Here is a 23,644-nt window from a genome sequence, read left to right on the forward strand (position 1 = left end):
AGGCTGCAGAGCCAGACTCTGATCCTACTTAGAACTGTTTAATCACAGAATGGCACCACTGAAGCATAGGCTGTCACCAGCTGCTAGCTTGTTATACAGGAAACTAAAACCAAGAACCCCTCCATTGCTAGAAATTGATGTCGAAATCACTGGGGACTGGAGAAGTGTAGAGATAAATAAGGTAAAATGAAAAAATCAGTATAATTTGGGGGCCTGGGAGCTGCAACCACTTTGTGAAAACGGCACTGTGCTTATCTGTGATAGAAGACAATGGTCGCAGACGTTGTCACCCCAGATGGACACACACTAAAGAGGAGTAGGTGACACTGTCTGCAAATTTTAGAAGGGAGGGAAATAAGTGGTAGTGAGTTGCTATTGATCTAAAGCTAATTGAAGTCACTGAGAGCCCAGGGGGCAAGGTGCTGCACACATATGTAGTGAAAAGCAGTCACTGCACCCAAAATCTTACAGTCTTATGGTAAGCTACAGCGGGGTGGGCGGGAGACAAATACAGAACTCCTCTTGCTAGCGCTACTTCCCTTTTCCTTCTCTCTTCTTCGCAAGTGTCTGACTGGATATGGGGGCAAGGAGATGGGAAGCAAAGGCCAGTCTCTGTTAGCAGCGTACTACTCTTGATTCCTAGAAATCAACGTGTCCTGATTCCTCCAAACCGGTTAATAAGAATCAGTGAAAGGTCACAATGAAATGGGATAGATTTCCTCCCCCTCTCAGCTTTTAAGAACTGCATCTGTGGCAGGGACCCGGTGGGTGTGAAAACACCAAAAATAGGAAGTTCAGAGTCCGAGTCTCACACTTCAGCTCCACGGCGTTCAGGGCTGTATCTGCTCCTTGAAAGGAGGCATATAGGGGTGTGGAAGCTGAAGTTCAGAGGACAACAGGTATAGGGGATACCCCAATTTCATTATTTCCCATGGGGATCCATTCCAGTCTTGGACAGCCATGGTCATTGCTGATTCCTGTATGTGTAAAGACGCTCCAGCTGCCAGGGAGTGAGAACTGAGAGGGTCAGTGATCCACCTGCTGTGAGGGGGCTGTCCCACCAGCAGCTCTTGGCTCAGGTGAGGAAACTCTGCCTTTACTGGGGGAAGGATACGTGGCAGAGAGAGCCTGTCCCTGGACAGACAAGGGCTCATGAGCTCTGGAGCCATTAGTCACAGTGGGATCTCTTCTCTGTGGTGAATGTTCAGTTGTCTAGCAGGCCATATTCTATCAAAGGAAATGGCATTTAGGAAGCTGGGGGTTGTTTTGGGTGGATCCTCTTCTCCATGCTCCCCCGAAGTGGGGAAAAGCCACAGAACAGACATCCCCAGAGCACAGAGGCTTGGTTCTGTGGCTGTGCCCAAGGCGGGGTGGGGCTGTCATGCCCTTTAGAAAGCAGTAATATGGGGGCACATTCTGCAGTGGTGCAACTCCTTTAACTTCAGTTGGGTTACACCAGTGAAGATTTTGGCCTATGGTTGTTGCACCACCAAATTCAATGCTAGATCCCACAAAAGAAGATGGTAAATCTCCTTTGGGATTATGCCTGTGGATTGGGTCCCAAAGCAATTCCTGGGGCCCTGGCTGCAAACTGCCAGTTGGAATCACTTCAAAGAGATTCTCAACTGCGGTCTCACTGGAGGAGAAGCAGATGGGGGAGAAGCCTGGAACTGAAGGAACATGAAGACTGAAACCCATCTCACTCCAAGAGGAGAGAGGTGTATTTAAGTGGTGGAGATGGGGTAAGGTAGGGTAGGATGGTGTGTCTCCAGGTTAGCCTTGGGATCAATGGGGGAAGTGTGGGTGTGTGGCTGTGTGTTCGGGGGAAGCCCGGGGAACGAATGAACATGGAGACTGAATTCCCCTCTTTCCACAGCCTAGGACTGTTTCTTGCTGATGAGGTTAATGGGGACAATGCTTATGTTAGTCAAATAGAGCACAATTGGCTCTCAGTTCTCTGGGCATTCAGCAACGCCCCGGTAAGGAGATGGGGACCTTGCTCTGCAATGTATGGGTCTTGCAAAGTAAATTTTATTTTCCATCCTGTGTCCTACAGGAGGTCTGACTAGGTGACCTAATGGTCCCTTGTGGCCTTGATGGATCAGTGAAAAGTCTTCTCAGTGCAGGGAGGGGAGGTTTTGTATCTCCCACCTGACCATCAGAGCTTGACTTCCACATTCAACAGGTGACAAAGAAGGAGTTAACAAGTGTGATTGCAAGAACCCCAGGCCAGTGACCAGCCCAGAGCACAGGGAGCAGGACTGAGCTGGTGGGTGCAGGCTGGCGTGAACATGAAGGAGTTCTGCAGTGCTCTGCTGGCTCTGTGCTGGGCTTTCAGGGTTGGAGAATCTCGAGGTGAGTTTCAGTTTCTTTTCCTCTTCTTTTTCTTTCCGTCCCTTTTATTATCTTCCCTCCCCTCCTTCCAGTCCCTTTACTCTTCTCCATTCCCTCTCCTACTTTCCCCCTTTCCTCTGCTTGACTGCTCCCTCTGCCATTCCAGAGGAGTATGTTGGTGACTAGACTGACAGGCAAGAGGGCGATTGTTTATGTGAATGGGTGGTATGGTAAGTGGATGGAAATGTGGATGGAATTACAGATGGGAGGGCGCATGGCTGAATGGAGAAGTGGATGGATGGATGGATGGTTGGATGGAAGAGCAGGAGAGTGAGTAGATGGATGGATGGACAGGTGGGCTGTTGGGCAAATGTGTAAACAAGCTGGCTAGTGAGTAGGTGGATGAACTGGAGGTGCATTGCAGGGATAGACAGACCCCTGGAGGAGAGTGGAGGGACAGAATGACATGTAAATTCAGGTGGGAGTGTAAGTGAATGAATATCCATTTGGAGGTGTGGACAAATGGGAGGATGACTCTGTGAGGTGTGTGTGAAAGAGAGACAGAGAGGAGGGGGGAAATGTGAGGGGCAGGGAGACAGAGCAAGTCACCAGTGTCAATGTCAAAGGCTCACGTCTAGGGGTGTCCATCCCTCTGAACCACCTTAGTTCCTTCTTTACCACTGTGGAGAACAAACAGGACCCTCTGTCATAACTAGAAAGGGAAGGGTAACAACTCTCCTGTATACAATACTATATAAAATCCCTCCTGGCCAGAGGCACCAAAATCCTTTTAGCTATAAAGGGTTAAGAAGCTTAGGTAACCTGGCTGACACCTGACCAGAATGACCAGTAAGGGGACAAGATACTTTCAAATCTTTGGGGGGGGGGGGAGGCTTTTGTTTGTGTGCTCTTTGGTTTTGGGTGTGTTTGCTCTTGGGACTAAGAGGACCGGACGTCAATCCATGTTCTCCAAATCTTTCTACACAAGTCTCTCATATTTCAAACTTGTAAGTAACAGCCAGGCAAGGCGTGTTAGTTTTATTGTTGTTTTCTCAACTTGTAAATGTTCCTTTTGCTAGAGAGTTTACCTCTGTTTCCTGTAACTTTGAACCTAAGGCTAGAGGGGGTTCCTCTGGGCTCTTTGAATCTGATTACCCTGTAAAGTTATTTTCCATCCCGATTTTACCTTTTCTTTTAATAAAATTCTTCTTTTAAGAACCTGATTGATTTTTCATTGTTTTAAGATCCAAGGATTTAGATCTGTGTTCACCAGGACTAACTGGTGAGGGGATTCCCTCGAGCCTACCCAGGAAAAGGAGTGTATGGACTTGGGGGCGGGGAATTATTCTCAAATCTGTCCAGGAAAAGGGGGGTTAAAGACTTGAAAGATATTTGGGGAAAGGCAGAGTTCCAAGTGGCTCTCCCTAAATATTTGGAAGACTTGGTGGTGGCAGCTTAAAATTAACCTAAGCTGGTAAAAATAAGCTTAGGCGGTCTTTCATGCAGGTACCCACATCTGTACCCTAAAGTTCAGAGTGGGGAGGGAACCTTGAAACCCTCTGTCGTGTCCATTGACTGCTCCTGTGTCTAGGTTTAATCTCCCATCTGTGCACAGTTAGATCAAGTTGTTTATTGCTTTGTTCTAGTTCAGTGAACCTTAGAAAGGGATCAGAGTAGCAGCCGTGTTAGTCTGTATCCGCAAAAAGAACAGGAGTACTTGTGGCACCTTAGAGACTAACAAATTTATTAGAGCATAAGCTTTCGTGGGCTGCATCCATGCATCCGAAGAAGTGGGCTGTAGCCCACGAAAGCTTATGCTCTAATAAATTTGTTAGTGTCTAAGGTGCCACAAGTACTCCTGTTCTTTTTTCTTAGAAAGGGAGGAATTTCTCCAAATTCCTCAATGTTCTCTCTGAGCCCCTGTTGCCCCAGCTCTGCACCAAACTCAGACCCTGTACAGACCTTAAAATGGGTTTCAGAGGAGATGCCTCATGCACATCTCTCTTTCCAGAGGGGAATGTGCATGTCTGCTGTCTGCTGTGCTGGGGCAATCACACTCCCCAGCCCAATGTGCTATTGGCAGGGCTTTCACCCCTCATACCCTCAGGGAAAGACACCCAAGTCTCCAAGCCTATCTGACCTCCAAGCAGGGCTGGCTCTAGGTTTTTTGCTGCCCCAAGCAAAAAAAATTTTGGCTGCCCCTCTGTCCCAGCCCTGGGTTCTCCCCCCCACCCATACACCCTGCCGCCCCAGCTCTGGGCTCCCTCATTCCTCCCCACCATTGCACCCCACACACACCTCCTGCCGCCCCAGCCCTGGGCTCTCTCCCCTCCCCCCACCTGCACCCTCCTTCCGCCACAGCCCTGGGTCACTGGTAACTCGCTCCCACGGCAGGTCATTCAGCAGGAATTTTAGATGTGCACAGAACACAGACAGGATTGGTTCCCATATGGTTACAGAACTACAGTAAAGTGGAACAATTTTCAGCTTGTGTGATTGGAGGATATCTGGATGCATATTATAAGACTGTCCTACATAAATGAGGAAAAGTTGAGGTGCCTTTATTATTCTTTTGTTTAGGGTTACCATATTTTGTGCCTCCAAATGGAGGACACTCCATGGCCCCCGGACCCGCCCCCAGCCCCGCCCACACCCCCGCCCAACCCCGCCCCCTCCCCAAAGTCTCCGCCCCCTCCCCTGCTTCCCGCGAATATTTGATTCGCGGGAAGCCTGAAGCAGGTAAGGAGGGTGTGGGGGGAGGAGGCGCGGCCCAGGCTGGCCCCCCGGCCGGCCCGGCGCACCCCCCGCCGGCCCGGCGCACCCCCTGCCGGCCCGGCTGACCCGGCTCCCCGCGGGCCCGGCTGACCGGCTCCCCGCCGGCCCGGCTCCCCGCGGGCCCGGCTGACCCGACTCCCCGCCGGCCCGGCCCCCGCGGGCCCGGCTGACCGGCTCCCCGCCGGCCCGGCTGACCGGCTCCCGGCTGACCCGGCTCCCCGCGGGCCCGGCTGACCCGACTCCCCGCCGGCCCGGCTGACCCGACTCCCCGCCGGCCCGGCTGACCCGGTTCCCCGTCGGCCCGGCTCCCCGGCTGACCGGCTCCCCGCCGGCCCGGCTGACCCGGCTCCCCGCCGGACCGGCTCCCCGCGGGCCCGGCTGACCCGGCTCCCCGCCGGCCCGGCTCCCCGCGGGCCCGGCTGACCCGGCTCCCCGCCGGCCCGGCTCCCCGCGGGCCCGGCTGACCCGGCTCCCCGCCGGCCCGGCTCCCCGCCGGCCCGGCTGACCCGGCTCCCCGCGGGCCCGGCTCCCCGCCGGCCCGGCTCCCCGCCGGCCCGGCTGACCCGGCTCCCCGGCTCCCCGCGGGCCCGGCTGACCCGGCTCCCCGCGGGCCCAGCTCCCCGCGGGCCCGGCTCCCCGGCTGACCGGCTCCCTGCCGGCCCGGCTCCCCCGGCTCCCCGCCGGCCCGGCTGACCTCCCGATTTTCCCGGACATGCCCGGCTTTTGGGGATTTCCCCCCGGACGGGGATTTGAGCCCCCAAAAGCCGGACATGTCCAGGAAAATCCGGACGTATGGTAACCCTATTTTGTTCCACTCTTTGTTTCTATGGGGAATTTGCCAATGCAATATCACTGTCTTCCTTTTAAACAAACAAACAAACAAACAAACAAACAAACAAACAAACAAACAAACAAACAAACAAAAAGTCAATGGCTGTTGAAAATAGCAATTCCAGTCCTAATTACCACTGGGAAGCATTTCTTGCTCAATTTTATCTTACTTTTTCTACAGCAAGTTACAGTGGATCAGTATATTTGATTTGGGAGAAATGAAGTAACAGCTGCCCAAACTGAGCTTGAGCACTCCTGAATTTTGAGGTGTTCAAATCTGGAAGGCAGGTGCTGGGGGGGAGGAGGGGGCTGTGGCTCTGTGGGGGAGCACGGCAGCATGTATGCAGCAGTGTGTCTGGCGCTGCGCGGAGCCAGAAACGCTGGTCTGAGTAGCACGGTAAGGGGGCTGGTGGGCTGGAGGTTCGGGGGGGCAGTCAGGGGCAGGGAGAAGGGGGGGTTAGATGGGTCAGGGGTTGGGGGGCAGTCAGGGGACAGGCAGCGGTTGGATAGGCATGGGAGTCCCGGGGATTTGTCAGGGGACAGGTAGGGGTGGGGTCCTAGGGCGGAAGCTGGGGAGGGGGGTCTCAGGAGGGGGAAGTTGGGGACAAGGAGAAGGGAAGCTTAGATGGAGTCCCAAGGAGCAGTTAGGGGCAGGGGTCCCAGGAGGGGGCAATCAGGGGACAAGGAGCAGTGGTGCTTAGATAGGGGGTGGGGTCCTGGGGGGCAGTTAGGGGCAGGGGTTCTGGGAGGGGGTGAGCGGGGGGGTTGGGGTTTCTGTGGGGGGCAGTCAGAGGGAGTGGATGGGGGCAGGGTGGGGCTACCCTCCCTCCCCGTGGAGTGTCCTATTTTTTGAATGTTAAAATATGGTATCCCTACTCACAGTGCAGCTTTCCATTCACAGCAGGCTGCAGCATGAGGTCTCAGCTACCTCACTTCCTCCCCCTCTTTCCTGTTGGTAGCCGCCAAAGGAATGCTGGGAAATGTAGTTCTTTCCCTGCTCCAGGGCTGGCTCTATAGGCAGGGAGCTAACCAAGGAACTACAGCTCCCAGGGCCCCCTGTTGGTTCTCAGCTCCCATACTTGGATCCCTGCCGCCCCTGCAAATGGGCTGCCCCAACCATGTGCTTACTTTGCTGGTGCCTAGAGCCACCCCTGCCTCCAAGGCTCTTAAGCCATGTGATCCATTCTCAGGTCCAACTCCCATCCTCAAACCAGGACAACCCTCTTCATTGCCGAGTCCTTCACTTGGGCCTTAGAGGTATTTTGTCACATGGCTTGACATTATATGACATCACATAGTGTATTACTGCTAGCGACACCTCCTGAAACAATGTAACAGTAATAAAAACAATACAACAGTGACAAAACGAAATAAGTTTCTAAATGAAAAGTTTGTTTTGAAATGAAATTTTGAAATTTTTCTGATGCTCCACGTGCAAAACAAACTCTTCAGAATTCCCATTGTCTGAGTAATTTAAAAGCCTTTGGTTTCCTTTCAGTTTAGAAGGAAAACCAATTTTGTAATGTTGAACTGTCCCATGCAATGGGAATTCTGCGTGTGACCCAGCTTTAGCCCTGCTCACAGACAATTCTACTCCAATCAAGGGTGGCGACAACCTGGAAATTTTACACACCAGAAGGGACAGGATTTCCCTCCTGGGCCACTAATAAGGAACTGATTGCATCTGAAACTGGAATTCCAGCAATTCTAGATTATCTGCTGCATGTGAGGTCCCCAAACCATCTGCACCTCTCAGAAAATGAACCAAGCACCTATCTCTGTTCCCCATCAGCAGCGGGAAGGGAGAACTATATTTTCCCATTCCATTTGCTAGATTTTTAAAAGGCCTTATCAATGTTTCTCTCATCCCCCACATTCCCGTTAGGGAAGCTACTTTTCCCGGGACTTAAATCTCATTCTAACAAAACCTCATTTGGTCCATCCTCTGAGTCACTGAAAAATGCCTCCCTTAAGTCTCTTAAAACTGCCTTTCGATTTGCCATAGCCTCTGCTGGGAGGGCCAGTGAACTACAAGCAATAATCTCCATCCACTCTATCCAGCAATCCACAAAGACAAAATGACTGTGAGGCCCCAGTTGAATTTCATGCCTAAGGGAGTTAGAGAGACAAGGTGGGTGAAGTAATATCTTTCATGGGACCAACTTCTGTTGGGGAGAGAGACAAGCTCTTGAGCGACACAGAGCTCTTCCTCAGGGCTGGGAAAGGGACTCAGAGTGTCACAGCTAAATACAAGGCAGTATCTCATTTCCATCACAAACAGTCTATCCATTATATTCTTCCCTAGATCCCATTCCCCTCCCAAGGAAACCCATATGCACACCTTAGATATTGTGGTAGAAAGCCAAACAGACATTTGTAGCTCTCTGGGAAAGATGTCAAGTAAAACCTCTCAAAACAGACACATTCTCTGTGGGTTAAGAGCAGGGCCGGTGCAAGGATGTTTCACGCCCTAGGCGAAACTTCCACCTTGCACCCTCCCCGAGCCCTGCGGCAGCTCCCCATCCCCCCCTACCCTGAGGCGCCCCCCCCACAGCAGCTCCCCACTCCCCCCGCCCTGAGGCGCTCCCCCCTGTGGCAGCTCTCCCCCCACGGGGAGCCATTCGGCAGCTCCCCACCCCAGCTCACCTCTGCTCTGCCCCCTCCCCGAGCCCTGCGGCAGCTCCCCACCCCTCCTCTGCCCTGAAGCTCCCCGCCCATGGCAGCTCCCCCCGCCCGGGGAGCCGTGCGGCAGCTCCCCACTCCAGCTCATCTCTGATCCGCCTCCTGCCCGAGCACGCCGTCGCCGCTCCACTTCTCCCACCTCCCAGGCTTGCGGCGCCAATCAGCTGTTTGGCGCTGCAAGCTTGGGAGGGAGAGAAGCAGAGCGGGGCGGCGTGCTCAGGGGAGGAGGCGGAGCAGAAGTGAGCTGGGGCGGGGAGCGGTTCCCCTGTATGCGGCCCCCCCCCTTACTTGCTGCAGGCGGCCCTCCCCGCGCCCCCTGCCCCAGCTCCAGCTCCCTCCACCGAAATGCCAACGACAACCGGGGCGGCCAAAGATCCGGCCACTGCCGAAGAAAATGCCGCCCCCCAAATGCTAGTGCCCTAGGCGACCGCCTAGGTTGCCTAATGGGTTGCACCGGCCCTGGTTAAGAGGTGCATAGGGCTATTAAATTAATGGAGATATCCTATCTCCTAGAACTGGAAGGGACCTTGAAAGGTCATTGAGTCTAGCTCCCTGCCTTCACTAGCAGGACCAAGTACTGATTTTGCTCCAGATTCTTAAGTGGCCCCCTCAAGGATTGAACTCACAACCCTGGGTTTAGTAGGCCAATACTCAAATCACTGAGCTATCTCTTCTCCCCACCTTTAGGAAAGTGCAGGTTCCTGCATGGATAAGATCTCACTCCACTACAGCACCTGCAGCACCATAGCTAGCTTTGGGCATCAGGACTGTGTGGTTCAGGAGAAGGAATGGAGGTGGTTGGTGGGAGCACTCCTGTATGCAGAAGAGGTTGTCTGACCAATGACACTGTGAGAATGATCATGCACCCCCCCTGGAGGCAGCTTTCAATGAGGGTTCTGTGTGCTCACCACTGGGGCGACTCCCACATTGCAAATCAGAACTGCCAACACCCAGTGTTCAGAAATCAAGGGTCAGGTCTAAAAAATCCTGAGAGTGACTTAAATATCATGAGATTTGAATGAGAATACAGCTGGGGGAGGGGTGTTGGTTTGGTGTTGGCGTATTTAGGGCTCATCCTTCAAGCTTCTCTTCCCAGCCATGTAGGTCAGAGGCTTACTTTTCGTACATGAAAAGTGAGAGTCTCGGGTAATAACCTCAATGCAGATGTTGGGGCTTTAAGAAAAACACTCAGTAGTCTGAGACTCATAATAGACTCACACAAGTTGGCCAGACTGTGAATGCACAGGGACGATTCTCTCATTACCACAGCTCCTGGTATGTAAACCGCTCTTCTTCAGCCTCTGGATCGTGAGCATCGGTGAGCGAGAGGTTTTTGTCCATGACATCCCTGACACGTGAGCTAACTGACATGCAGGGGACTCCCAGGAGAGTTTACCCATTCGCGCCTCGTTCCCCCATCTTTACCCTTCCGGCCATGGCACATCCCATTATTCCTCACTGCCCCTCTCTATGACCCACCCACAGCGTTGTGCTTTCCTTCCCCCTGCAGAGAGCCTCCCGATGCAGAGCCTGCACTGCTACAATGACTACACCTCCCGGACGACCTGCACGTGGCAGGAGTGCACAGCGGCACGTCGCTTCATCCAGGTGACTCTTCACCATGAGGACAATAGAGACAAGTAAGTGCCTGACCCCTGCTCTGCTGCAGAAGGACACAGGAGGCCTGTGGCTGCTGAACGTAAGAGGTGGGAATGGGAGGAGGAAAAGGGATCCGAGCTGACAGCTATGCTTTGAGGAGCACGTGGACACCTGTGCTGGCCTTGCTGGGGGGTGGAAGTTGGAGACACTTTTAGGTCTGCATTGGGAGGATGGGGAGATACAGGAAGATGCGTTACTCAGTTTATTTTCATTACCTTTTCAAGTATCGGGGGTAGACGTGTTAGTCTGTATCCACAAAAACAATGAGGAGTCCAGTGGCACCTTAAAGACTAACAGATTTATTTGTGCATAAGCTTTCGTGGGTAAAAAACCCACTTCTTCAGATGCGTGGAGTGAAAATTACAGATGCAGGCATTATTATACTTACACATGAAGAGAAGGGAGTTACCTTACAAGTGGAGAACCAGTGTTGACAGGGCCAATTCAATCAGGGTGGATGTAGTCCACTCCCAATAATTGATGACGTGGTGTCAATACCAGGAGAGGGAAAGTTGTTTTTGTAATGAGCCAGCCACTCTCAGTCCCTATTCAAGCCCAAATTAATTATGTTAAATTTGCAAATGAATATTAGTTCTCTTTGAAGTCTGTTTTTGAAGTTTTTTTGTTCAAGTATGGCTACTTTTAAATCTGTTATAACATGTCCAGGGAGATCGAAGTGTTCTCTTACTGGCTTTTGCATGTTATCATTACTGATGACCGATTTGTGTCCATTTATTCTTTTACGTAGAGACTGTCTGGTTTGGCCAATGTACATGGCAGAGGGGCATTGCTGGCACATGATGGCATATATCACATTAGTAGATGTGCAGATGGATGAGTCCCTGATGGTGTGGCTCATGTGGTTGGGACCTCTGATGGTGTCACTGGAGTAGACATGGAGACAGAGTAAGCAATGGGGTTTGTTACAGGGATAGGTTCTTGGGTTAGTGTTTCTGTGGTGTGGTGTGTAGTTGCTGGTGAGTATTTGCTTCAGGTTGGGGGGCTGTCTGTAAGTGAGGACTGGCCTGCCTCCCAAGCTCTGAGAGAGTGAGGGATCGTTTTCCAAAATAGGTTGTAGATCGTTGATGATGTGCTGGAGAGGTTTTAGCTGGGGGCTGTATGTGATGGCCAGTGGTGTTCTGTTATTTTCCTTATTGGGCCTGTCCTGTAGTAGGTGACTTCTGCGTACCCATCTCGCTCTGTCAATCTGTTTCCTCACTTCCCCAGGTGGGTATTGTAGTTTTAAGAATACTTGATAAAGATCTTGTAGGTGTTCGTCTCTGTCTGAGTGATTGGAGCAAATTTGGTTGTATCTTAGGGCTTGGCTGTAGACAATGGATCGTGTGATGTGTCCTGGATGGAAGCTGGAGGCATGTAGGCAAGTTTAGCGGTCAGTAGGTTTACGGGATAGGGTGGTGTTTATGTGACCATCACTTATTTGCACTGTAGTGTACAGGAAGTGGATCTCTTGTGTGGACTGGTCCAGGCTGAGGTTGATGGTGGGGTGGAAATTGTTGAAATCCAGGTGGAATTCTTCAAGGGCTTCCTTCCCATGGGCCCATATGATGAAGATGTCATCAATGTAGCGCAAGTAGAGGAAAGGTGCTAGGGGATGAGAGCTGAGGAAGCGTTGTTCTAAGTCAGCCATAAAAATGTTGGCATACTGTGGGGACACGCGGGTACCCATAGCAGTGCCACTGACTTGAAGGTATAAGTTGTCTCCAAATCTGAAATGGTTGTGAGTGAGGACAAAGTCACAAAGCTCAGCCACCAGGTGTGCCGTGGCCTCATCGGGGATATTGTTCTTGACAGCTTGTAGTCCATCTCATGTGGAATATTGGTGTAAAGAGATTCTATGTCCATGGTGGCCAGGGTGGTGTTTTCAGGAAGATCACCAATGCATTGTAGTTTCCTCAGGAAGTCGGTGGTGTCTCGAAGATAGCTGGGAGTGCTGGTAGCGTAGGATCTGAGGAGAGATTCCAAATAGCCAGATACTCCTGCTGTAAGAGTGCCAATGCCTGAGATGATGGGGCGTCCAGGGTTTCCAGGTTTATTGATCTTGGGTAGCAGATAGAATACCCCTGGTCAGGGCTCTAGGAGTGTGTCCATGTAGATTTGTTTCTGTGCTATAGTAGGGAGTTTCTTGAGCAGATGGTGTAGTTTCTTTTGGTAACCCTCAGTAGGATCGAAGGATAATGGCCTGTAGAATGTGGTGTTGGAGAGTTGCCTGGCAGCCTCCTGTTCATAATCTGACTTGTTCATTATGACTACAGCACCTCCTTTGTGAGCCCTTTTGATTATAATGTCAGAGTTGTTTCTGAGGCTGTGGGTGGCGTTGCATTCTGTACAGGGCAAGCAATGCTGTTTGTTCACTTTCAGCCTGTGCACGTCTGCGGAAGCACTCTATGTAGAAGTCCAGTCTGTCATTTCGACTGTTAGGAGGAGTCCACGCAGAATTCTTCTTCGTGGGGGTGATGGGGCAGAAAGAGAGTCCCCAAGATAGGACAGATTCTTCCGCCGGGCTAAGTGTGTGGTTGGATAAATTAACAATATTGTTGGGTGAGTTAAGGGCACCACTGTTGTAGCCCCCTGTGGCATGCAGGAGTTTAGATAGTTTACTGTTCTTTTTCCTCTTTAGAGAAGTGATGTGTATGTTGTAAAAGGCTTGTCTCATTTTTGTAAAGTCCAGCCACGTGGAAGTTTGTGTGGAAGGTTGGTTTTGTATGAGAGTGTCCAGTTTTGAGAGCTCATTCTTGATCTTCTCCTGTCTGCTGTACAGGAAGCTGATCAGGTGGTTCCTCAGTTTCTTTGAGAGTGTGTGGCACAATCTCTCACCATAGTCAATGTAGTATGTCGATTGCAATGGATTTTTTACCTTCAGTCCATTACCTTTTCTATCACTCCCTTGATTTTTCCGGGGGATCCCAGGTGTGAGTGATGGCAGGGCCTGTTAGTTTACTGCACCTGGTGTGGAGAAAGAGGCATTAGAGTACAGCTGGGTTGAGGTTCATTCATCAGCAGAAGAGAGAGGGATGGTTCCCCACTCCCAAACTTTCCCCTGGCTCTTCTTTGTTGCCATGGGACCCAGAAATGTTGGGGGACACATGACCCCACATGACCCCCTATGCATCGCCTCTGGCTCACCACCTTCCGTACCAACTGCAAGGCTCATTTTTTTGACGAGCCTTCTCTAATATAAATATAATATAAATTCAGAGCAACATGTGTATATGTTCTCCCCTGAAGCTAGGGCAACACAATAACTAGCAGATGCATATTCACATTTCTTAAAGCTTTACTGGAAGGTGCTCGGATACGACAGCAATGAGTGCAGTATAAGAACTTATATTGAGTAGAATAGAATAAATGTGGGGAAGATTTCAGGAGCCTAATTTGGGATTTTCTATCTGTATCTAAATCAGCTCCTCCTCACCCTCTTTCTCTGCACATAGGAGAAGCACACAGATCCCATGTGAGCCTCAGGGAGGCAAGGAGTTGCCGATCTGCCAGGACTCCTGTGTCTGCTGGAGCTGCCACAGGAACAGCACCCATTTTGGACTTCGGGTGAACGACAATTACAGTTTCAAACCTGATCGGTTGCTGCAGGCTGAGCTGAACGTCAGCCTCTTCCAGAATGGTAAGGGAAAGACATCCACCACTCTCTTCTCTCCAGGATTATTTTTGATCCTTTCACATGAATACTTCTCCTTCTGCGCAGGTCCCCCCACCCTATCCAAGAATCCTGATCCCCAGAGTGGACTGGGTTAAATCAAAACCATTTACATTTTAATCTTGATTGAAATCAACAAGCAGCAAACCTTGATTTAAATCCTCGATTTTAATTTTGTTTTGTGTTTGTACATTTTTAGTTATTTTTCTAAAGAGATGTTGATTTTCATTGGTTGGTAACCATTAACACATCTTGCTTTGCAACTAAATATAACCTTTCAAAAGGTGACAGAGATGTAGTAATCTATCAGCACTGAATGTCTTTTAGGGCTAATCCCAGGTTGACCCTAGGAACCTCTGCTTTTCTTTCTTAGCTCCAGCCCTTGTCACAGTCCAAACAGTAGAGATGATAAATCTTCATGCCCACTATTTTGATTTCCCTCTTACAGCATTCAAACCGATGGGACAAGGCCTTCTGTCTAACACCTATCTTGAACACTACTAACATAGTAGTTTCCAGCTATGAATTTGTCAGTGCTCAGCTGATGCTTACAGACTTTACAGGAGCTGGCAGCTGGTTTACCAGCATCACAATATCTTTTTAAACGCATTTATATAGCCTAACATACATTTATTCAGATTCCTACTTACTTTTTGTATTATGTTACAAAAAGGTGAATGATGCATTTCTTATTTACTAGGTTACGTTAAATTTTTACTTGTGATAGATATCAAGCTCAATTCGGATAGAAATTCAGATTCAATTAAAAAGGCACAAAAACAGCATTTTAATTTTTATTATGATTACTATAATTAGTTACAGAGTAGCAGCCGTCTTAGTCTGTATCCGCAAAAAGAACAGGAGTACTTGTGGCACCTTAGAGACTTAGGGTACGTCCAGACTACCCGCCAGATCGGCGGGTAGTGATCAATCTATCAGGGATCGATATATCGCGTCTCATCTAGACGCGATATATCGATCCCCGAACACGCTCCCGTCGACTCCGGTAGCAAAGACGACGGGGAAGCCGCGGCCGTCGATCCCGTGCCGTGAGGACGGGAGGTAAGTCGAAATAAGATACGTCGACTTCAGCTACGCTATTCCCGTAGCTGAAGTTGCGTATCTTACATCGCCTCCTCCCTCCCCCAGTGTAGACCAGCCCAAACAAATTTATTTGAGCATAAGCTTTCGTGGGCTACAGCCCACGCAGCCCACGAAAGCCTATGCTCAAATAAATTTGTTAGTCTCTAAGGTGCCACAAGTATTCCTGTTCTTTTTGTATAATTAGTTAAATACAACTACTTTATGTGTGCTGGATACATAAGAAAAAAAAGTTTGTCAAAACATGTTTTGCATTTAAAATTAACAGAATTGTTAAACAACAGAAGTAGTAAGTGACTTTAATTCATTGTTTCAGATCACCACATTCTTCAAGATTTTAAAACTAGTAGATCTCGTCCTCTCACACCTAGTTTTTATACAGAGATTGAAAGAGCAAAACAAGCTTTCCTGCTTTTTCAACTCCAATTGGTTTCTTAATGTGGAATGAACTGAACTAGTTGAATAAACAGAAATGAAGAAAATATTCTCTAAGCACCAACAGAAGAGATTACTGCTGTCAAAAGCTGCTTTTAGCACTGTAACAAATTCTGAATCCAGGAGCTTAGCCAGTGACTTCCACCAGTTTACAGTCTCACAGTCTTTAAAACTTGGTAGCAAATATATATTGCTTAATATTATTATTTTAATTGATTAAAATAATTATAATAGATTATGGTAAGTTTAGGCTTTAAGATAGTTGTTATAATTTCACATTTAATTTTAAATAGGCTTTAAAAAAAAAAAGCTGTATTTAATTAAAACTAAAAAAAATGATTTAAATAAAAAATAATTGTAATTATTCCCATGAAGCCTCATGGGGTACACCATCACAGGATGTTGATTTTCATTGGTTGGTAACCATTAACACAAGTTGCTTTGCAACTAAATATAGCCTTTCAAAAGATGACAGAGATGTAGTAATCTATCAGCACTGAATGTCTTTTAGGGCTAATCCCAGGTTGACCCTAGGAACCTCTGCTTTTCTTTCTTAGCTCCAGCCCTTGTCAGAGTCTAAACAGCAGAGATGAAAAATCTTCATGTCCACTATCTTGATTTTAGGGTGACCAGACAGCAAAAAGGCTGTATTTAATTAAAACTAAAAAAAGATTTAAAGAAAAAAATAATTTTAATTAAAAAAAAATTGATTTGTATCCACCCTGTCCCCAACCCTTCACCTTACTTCTGCATGTGAGCTATAATTCTGCTAGGAACTGAGTTTCCGTTTCCATTGTTACACCTGTTTAACAGCTCCTCACTTACAAGATTCCAGATAGATAAATAGATTCCTTCCTTACCTGCCTACAATGGAAAAGCCGGATGTATTCCTCCCAGCTGACCCACACCCTTGTTCTAGCTGGGTTTCTCTGCCATTAGGAAAAAAACTGATGTCAAACCAACCTTTTCACTCAGAAAACTACACAGTAATATGTCTCCACCTTAAAATGAATGCTGGCTGCCACGGGTCTACCTGACAACACTCACCTCCCTATTCTCCTTCTGTTCTGTTCATCGCTATTTTCCATAAGGCCTTGGCAACTTTATTTCTTTCACTGCCAAGTCCAAACAAGCCTTCCCCCCCCCCCCCCCCCCCCAGTCCTGAGAAATCCCACAAAAGCCTGATATTAGGCAGATCTGGGTCCTTCCTTATGGAAATAAGACTTAGAAAGGCCCTCTGCCCTCTCCTCATCTACTAATAACCACAGCCCATTAGTCCCTTTCCATTTCCAGTCCAGACCCTCCCACCTCAGAAATGTTCGATCAATGGCACAGAAGCAGCCTGGGAAGCAGCTGGAGGGAGAAAGAGAAGATACCGGCTGCCCAATGCATTGGAGCTTGACATGACCTACAAGCGGGAGTGGGAATCCTGGGAGGTAGGCATGAGACATGCTTAGGCATTGGCATGTGCTGTTCTTGGTTGCACCTTTTAGAGGGCAGAAGACAAACCTTTGCAATCCTCTGAAACCTGCTTGGCTGCCGCTGAACCCAGCCGATCCTCTGAAACCCGAATGGCCCAGAGAGTGGGTCCGTGCACGCTGCAGCTAGCTGTGTGTGCATCTTACATATCCTGTGCTGTCCAGCCATGGCCTTGGCTGGTCAAGACCAGAGATCTAGCAAGTAAAAAGCAGCCTGTGTGCTATAAGAGCAATGATCCCTGCACAAGGAGCATCTGGCTCCACCTTACCCAGGGATCACAGCGCTGGCTGTGCTTGGCTGAGCTGGATTACCCAAGAAAAGGGTCCTCCACCCACCTCTCTCACAAGTCTCTCTCTCTCTCCCTCCACCTTCCCTCACCTCTCGCTATCTCATCCCCACTGACAGAAATCTTCCTCAGTGTCAGTTGCAAAATCCTCCCATTGCCTGCTGAGTTGTGATGCCCTTGTGCCAGGCAGCACCTATGTAGCTCGTGTGCGATCCAAGCCAAGCCAGGGTGCTGGTTGGTCTGGGCAGTCCGGTGAATGGAGCACTGCCGTGTCCTGGAAGTCCCAGGAAGGTAATTCTGGAGGCCGAGGGGCCGTGGGGGGAAAGAGGGACATGAATAGATGCTGGGAGCAAAGGGATATTGTGCTTCGCTTCCAGAGGATTTGGGGGCTGAGCTGATGACATTGGAGAATCTCTAGAATTTGATGAAAATGGTCCAGTTTCACTGGTGTTCTCTTATTTGAAGTGAATTTGGTGTCACTGACAGGTACCAGAGCAGTAGCCACAGAGACTGCAGCGCTCTGGTTAGTTGCACGGCACAGGAGCACGGCACCAGTCCCAGTGTGGCACTGGTAGGGGCAGTACAGGCTCCTTACGCACACTTCCCCTCCATTGCACCTGAAACCCCTCGCCTTGATGGGGCCCTTCTAGGTGTGCTCAGTATCCGGCCTCTCAGTAAAAGGGCCAGTGGGTGCCAGTGGAGATAGTGGGTTTGGGGGTCTGGGCTCAGGAGCGGCCAGTCTCTCTGTCTCTCGCAATATGTGGATTGTATCCATTGGATGAATGGACCAACATAATGCTCTGGACTGCCCTAGAGAACCCCGAAAGTAAACGTTTTCTCTTCCTCCCTCAATGGTCACAATCCTCTCCACCGTCCTCTCCCTCCCTCCCAACCCTGCCCCTCCCAGAGCTACACTAACCACTGGCTCTCACTAGGGGATGAGGCTCAGCCCAAGAACCTTCACTGCTTCTTCAATGGGGTTGATCGGCTAATGTGCAGCTGGGAAGTGAGGAGAGAGGTCACCAGCTCTGTCTTGTTCACACTCTTCTACAGAACCCCACTGGCATCAGAGTAAGTGACCTGCCCATGACAGCATATGCCTGTCGTCCTGTATCTGACCATCCCTCCTGCTCACTCAGGCCTGGCTGCTCTCTTCCCCAGAGAGACAGAATGCTCTCCAGTCCATGAGGAGGAATTGCCTGGCAGCCACTACCTGTTCCACAGCTGTGAGATCAATGTCACCAACCCCAGCAGGCTGAGCCAGTACCTCATAACTGTCCGGCCCAAGAAGGAGGAGAAACTGATTCAAGCCTCCCAAAACAGTGAGAGCCCATTTGGATCCTCTGCTCAGGGTTATCAGGGGGTTTCTCCTCCAGCTTAGGAAACGCTTGGGTTGACAGGGGTGGAATGGTTAATAAAAGAGCTAGACAGTGATGTGTGGGTGGGACAGAGGGCTGGTAAAGGAAGCTCCCAGCACTGGAGCTCCTGACTGGCACCGACAGAGCACTGCTGCGAGGAGGCACAGAATGGGCGCGTGGAGATGAGATGTGTCAGATGGGGGCACTGCTATTAGCAGTCCTTGGTGCTAGTCTGCTCAGGCAACAAGTTTCGCACCCGCATATCCTTAGTCCTGCTCACAACCCAGAGTGGGAAAGGGAATGGGCAGGAAGATAAGCTGGGAGATGGATGCATGTTCCTACTGCGTTGTTTGTGTTCCAGTCAAGCCGCTTGCGCCTATCAACGTAACAATGACAAAGATGAAAGACCAGGAGTATGAGCTGAGATGGACAAAACAGATCCTAAGCTTTAACCATATAGGCCAGAGATATGAATTCTTGTATTGGAAGACTGTTGACTCCTTGGAGGTATGTGATGGTACTGTTGGGAGCCCAGGACTCTGCCAGGGAGGTGGGTGGATGGGATAGAGAGTTCCTCACCCCTCCTCCAGCTCTTCTCCTCTTCTCTTCCCAGAATGCCCAGATTGTAAACATCAGAAATGACAAGCCTCCCTTCATCATCACCCTGCAGATGCTGGAGCCCTCCTCACACTATAGGGGAAAAATGCGTGCGAGGGTGCACTCGGATGGCTACAAGGGGCCCTGGAGCGAGTGGAGTGAGGAGTGCACCTGGGAAACTGAGAGTGGTACATCCCAGCTGGGCTACGGGCTTGGGACTTTGGGGGAGAGGGTCAGTTCCCTCCCTAGAGAAACGGGTCCCTTAGCTGGGGTTTATGGGGAACCGGGGTTTCATACAGTTTATTAAGCAAAGAGACTGACCAGTGTCTCCTTAGTACCTAGCTGCATGCTTCAGTTCACAGAGAATGGGTATAATTGGCTTATCTGAATGGAAGCCTGGGCCTGCCATTTTCCATGGGAACAAGAAAACAGTATGAAAATCAGGGGTTGGAAGTGGATGCACGAGGTGAGGAGAGAAAGGGGCCTCCACAAGGATGAACTGCCTACATTGTCAGAGTGTCGTACAGAGGTTTTAGTTCCATGATTCCCAGGAAAATTAGGGAGGAGGGCCACATGACTGTAATCTTCGCCTACACATTGTATCTCTGCACTGCAGCCTTTGAGGTGTCCAGGTTACTACCTTTAAGAGGAACCAGGCAGACTGGATCCCACTGGACGTGGTCAGGCTGAAAATGGGGCTGGAGGCCACTGAGAGAAGTTCATGGGTCTAAGTGGCGGGCTGGAGAAGGGAAGGAATGATCCGTGCTAGTAGATAGAAATGGATCAATCAGTGGAGCTGGTTAAACGGTTCATTCTGAACAACATTTTCATGTCTGTGAAATAAGAAAAAGATGGTCTCTTTGCAACTGATTTTAAGCAAATCGATTGGAGCTTACAGGGGTTTCTCTGGTCATCCAGAGAAGCGTTGCGTCATGGGTGTGTTGTTCAGTATTTGGAATTCAGGCTGTGTGATTCGTCACTTGTTCTCATGATGCAGTTCCTGGTCTGCGATTGGCTTCCTGAACTTGTACAAACAGGAGAGGTGACTGAATAGGCTTTAATTGTGAATGTACAGACTCAAATGTTTGTGTTTCTTGTAAATTCACGCTTAACTGCAAGTCTCCTGGCATTTCAAATGACTGGGTGTTTCTGTTGTTGTTGATATCTGCAATGTTCTTGTAAGGATCTTCACCCTGAAGTTACTGATCTGTTGTCTCAGTCTGAACTTCACTTTAACAAAATTCGTTGCTCTGGGAATTTCTTCATTTTTTTAAATATTCCTAACATAGGATTAGGGAGTGTAGGGGCTTGAGGACCATATCCCCTTTGGGGCTGACCTAATGAGATCTGTAGAGGAGAACCGCACTTCCACAGCACCTCCTGGGACACCCTGTCCCTTGGAGTTGTGCAGGAGAGGGAATTTTTTCTTGGGAACGTCTGAGGTCTGTGGGCATACGAGGACTCACAAATACAAGCTCATCCCCAGATGTTTACACAAATGTAAACTGGTTATCCAGATAGATCCTACAGGGTTTTCACTGGTCATTCAGAGAAGCGATGCTTCATGGGTGTGTTCAGCATTTGGAATTCAGACTGTGTGATTGATCACTAGGTCTCATGGTGCGGTTCCTGGTCTCCGATTGGCTTCCTGAACCTGTACAAACAGGAGAGGTGACGGAATAGGCCTTAATTGTGAATGTACAGAATCAAATATGTGTGTTTCTTGTAAATTCATGCTTAACTGCAAGTCTCCTGGCAATTCTAATGACTGGGTGTTTTTCTTTTTTTGTTGATATCTGCAATGTTCTTGTAGTTTAGTTTCTGTAATGACCCATCCAGTCCCCTAAATGGATGCAAATCTGACTTCAGGAATTATAACATTCAAAAACCAATAGGAGAACACTTCAATCTCCCTGGTCACTCAATAACAGATTTAAAAGTGGCAGTTCTTCAACAACAAAAACTTCAAAAACAGACTCCAACGAGAAACTGCAGAACTGCAATTAATTTTCAAACTAGACACCATCAAATTAGGCCCAACTGGAGACTGGGAGTGGATGGGTCACTACAGAAACTAAATCAGTTTGTTAGTCTCTAAAGTGCCACAAGGACTCCTTGTTGTTTTTGCTGATACAGACTAACACGGCTACCACTCTGAAATCTCTCATTTATCTGTCTCAGTCTCTTCACCACTGATCCTCCCCCTGCTGGTCCCAGCCTTCACCATCATGCTGATAGCATTTGGCTGGTGTGGTTATAGATGCCTACTCAGGTAAGTTTGCACTGGGAGTGGGAGATTCGCCAGACACATTGGTAGAGTGAGTGCAGGGAGGGGCAGAGAAACAAAGGTGAGGTGCTGTATGGGCACACCCCTATCCTTGATCTAAGGCTTAGTCCAGGGGATATGCCTGGGCTGCAGCTTGAGTGCTGGGCCATGGAGTTTCAGGACCTCTGGGTTGACAAGGGGGCCCAGGGTAAGGCTGTGTGTGAAGTGACCTTGCAAACTCTGTCTTGTTACAGCAAGAAGAAAAAATGGGAGGAAAAGATTCCAAATCCTGGCAGGAGTCAGCTGCTCCAGAGCTACTTCCAGGTAAGAGAGAACTGCTGACCCTGGAGAAGTGGAAGCTCTGCACGGGGCAGCGAAAGGGGAAATGCTGCCCTGGGGTTTATTGCTGAGTGTGTAGCTGCCCAGGTGGAACCTCAACATGCTGATCAAACCACTGCCCCTGCCTGGGGGGTCATGGGAGCACTGTGAGCAAACTGGAAATGGCAGATTAGGCCATTGGTCTCTCACATCTGTTATCCTGCTTCATTGGCCAAAACCTGATGCTCCAGAGGTAAACAAACTCCTGCCCACAATGCACCTAGTCAAGAGTGCAACACTCTGCGTAGGGAAATTACTTCCTGGCCCTACGTGCACGAGAAATCTATTTCTTCTCTCCCCTCCCCCAAATGTTACCAGCTGTTACTTTTATTGAGTGACCCTCTCATGCTATGGGACAAGGGGAAAAGGAGTCACCACTCAGTCTGCCCAGTCCCCTTAGTAATGATCTTCCAGGGCAAGCCCCAACCACCTGCATTTCCATGCGAGGGCCAGTCACAGTGTTTGCTTTGCAGGAGCGTGCCCCCAAAGGGCTGGGGAAGGTGAAGGCAGGAGCCTGAGTCATGGTCCTGCCCCACCTCTGTACCTACTGCACCCTAGTGAGCAGGTATAATCACCCTACAGGATGGTGGCGCCTGCCTAGGTCCACCTCAAAGAGACACAGTCCCTCCCCCACCCACCCTGAAGTGGTGGTGCTTCCCACCAGCACAACTCCTAAAAACCTCAGCCAAATCTATGCCAGGTGCCTCCATGGCTCCCATCAGCACAGGATTGGGTGCTTCATAACCTTTAGTGCAGGGATCGGCAACCTTTGGCCCGTGGCCCGCCAGGGTAAGCACATCCCTCGGCCCGCGCCGCCTTTCGCAGCCCCCATTCGCCTGGGACGGCGAACCGCGGCCAGTGGGAGCCGCGATCAGCCAAACCTACGGACGTGGTAGGTAAATAAACCGGCCCAGCCCACCAGGGTGCTTACCCTGGCAGGCCACGGGCCAAAGGTTGCCGATCCCTGCGTTAGTGTATTTCTCCTTACAATGCCCTTGTGAGCCAGGGCAGCACTATTATCCCATTTTACAGCTAGACAACTGAGGCAAGGAGGTTAAATGACTCGCCCAAGGTCACGCACAAAGTCTGTAGAGGAACAGGAACTTAAACCCAGGTCTTCCACACCTGACACTAGACACCATCCCCCATCCACTCTTGTCCTTTGCACATTCAATAAACCTGTCACTCTTTTTCTGTCCTGTATCATAGAATCATAGAATATCATGGTTGGAAGGGACCTCAGGAGGTCATCTAGTCCAACCTCCTGCTCAAAGCAGGACCAATTCCCAACTAAATCATCCCAGCCAGGGCTTTGTCAAGTCTGACCTTAAAAACCTCTAAGGAAGGAGATTCCACCACCTCCCTAGGTAACCCATTCCAGTGCTTCACCACCCTCCTAATGAAAAAGTTTTTCCTAATATCCAACCTAAACCTCCCCAACTGCAACTTGAGACCATTACTCCTTGTTCTGTCATCAGGTACCACTGAGAACAGTCTAGATCCATCCTCTTTGGAATCCCCTTTCAGGTAGGGGAAAGCAGCTATCAAATCCCCCCTCATTCTTCTCTTCTGCAGACTAAACAATCCCAGTTCCTTCAGCCTCACCTCATAAGTCATGTGCTCCAGCCCCCTAATCATTTTTGTTGCCCTCCGCTGGACTCTTTCCAATTTTTCCACATCCTTCTTGTAGTGTGGGGCCCAAAACTGGACACAGTACTCCAGATGAGGCCTCACCAATGTCGAATAGAGGGGAACGATCACGTTCCTTGATCTGCTGGCAATGCCCCTACTTA

At 49.7% G+C, this 23,644-nt stretch overlaps 1 protein-coding gene and 1 pseudogene across 1 annotated transcript in view; one reads left to right on the forward strand and one right to left on the reverse strand.

Moving 5' to 3' along the window:
* The window catches only part of LOC101952438 (cytokine receptor common subunit beta), a 43,745-nt gene extending 36,879 nt beyond the window's left edge, over window positions 1–6,866 (reverse strand). The window contains exon 1 of the mRNA XM_042843589.2: window positions 6,821–6,866. The gene's annotated coding sequence lies outside the window, so the exon portion shown is untranslated. The remainder of the gene's footprint in view (window positions 1–6,820) is intronic.
* The window catches only part of LOC122172496 (cytokine receptor common subunit beta-like), a 36,281-nt pseudogene continuing 13,180 nt past the window's right edge, over window positions 544–23,644 (forward strand).

This window comes from Chrysemys picta, chromosome 1, assembly GCF_011386835.1.
Source record: "Chrysemys picta bellii isolate R12L10 chromosome 1, ASM1138683v2, whole genome shotgun sequence".
NCBI lineage: Eukaryota > Metazoa > Chordata > Testudines > Emydidae > Chrysemys > Chrysemys picta.